Raw genomic sequence first — 1,250 nt, 5'->3', positions numbered from 1 at the left:
ATCTGCTGCATTAAATTGGTTGAAGAAATAGATGAGAATTACTGTGAATGAGCACTGGATATTTGTGTACTGACAAAAACAACAGGCAATAGAGCTACACTTTATGTTGGTCAATACAATGACTTTCCTATTTCCTCCTAAAGAAACCTATACCTAACTATTATAAAATTTGTTTAAAGTATCAGTGACACTTTAATGGTGTGAGGTGAGAAGGGCCCTGCACACCCTGAAAAATGGGTACATCCCCCATCTGCTGCATTAAATTGGTTGAAGAAATAGATGAGAATTACTGTGAATGAGCACTGGATATTTGTGTACTGACAAAAACAACAGGCAACAGAGCTACACTTTATGTTGGTCAATACAATGACTTTCCTATTTCCTCCTTATATATATATATATATATATAAGGGTTTATTTGGATTACTCTGTTTGCTTCAGCTCTGAACTCTGTCATTGTTTGGACTGTTTATTGTGTTTGACCTCATGCATGTTTTGACTATGATTGTGGATTATCCCTTCTAATAAACTACTGCACTTTGATTCTCAGCCTTTATGTCCCCTTGCAGTTTTGTGACATATGTATTCTGTTTTAGTTATGTTAGTAAATCAACTTAAACTAAATTAAAATGAGAAATGTAACCTTGGTAACAAGCTGAAAAGTTTGTATATACGTTATTTTTATTTAATGTTTTTATATTATATAACAACCCTGGCCCGACCTGTCCTGATTTAATCCTTGTTAATGACTTATGTCCTTTATGAAAGGTCCATCAACATTTTTTAATCGAGACTTACAAGACCGCAGACGTTGTTCTAATATTTCAGTGTCACATGTGAGTGTTTGTCTTCTGTCATTCCCTCAGTGTCATTAGAGCCGGAATGATCAGTGTTCATCCAGACACTACTGTACAGCTTTAAAAATAGACTGACTGCGCACAAAACTATTTGGTGAAAGCAAGGGCGTAGCCTAGTTTTGGTTTGAACATTTGGGGGAGTTTGAACTTTTAGTGGAGTCCCTGGTCATGCTCCCTCATAAGGTTTATTTATTTATTACTTTGTGTAACGAAGGAGGCGTAGTGACAACGGAGTTGAGGATCCAAATGCAGGCTTTATTCGTAAACGTGGTCAGACAGGCAGGGTCCAGTACCAGCAAACAATAATATCCCAGGCAAAGAGTAATCCGTAAACAGGCAATGGTCAGGGCAGGCAGCAAAACAATCATAAAAACCAGATAAACAGTCCAAGAT

This window comes from Sinocyclocheilus rhinocerous, unplaced genomic scaffold, assembly GCF_001515625.1.
Source record: "Sinocyclocheilus rhinocerous isolate Xijiao unplaced genomic scaffold, SAMN03320098_v1.1 scaffold24, whole genome shotgun sequence".
NCBI classification, from domain to species: Eukaryota; Metazoa; Chordata; class Actinopteri; order Cypriniformes; family Cyprinidae; genus Sinocyclocheilus; species Sinocyclocheilus rhinocerous.
Note: the sequence above shows the minus strand (reverse complement) of the source record.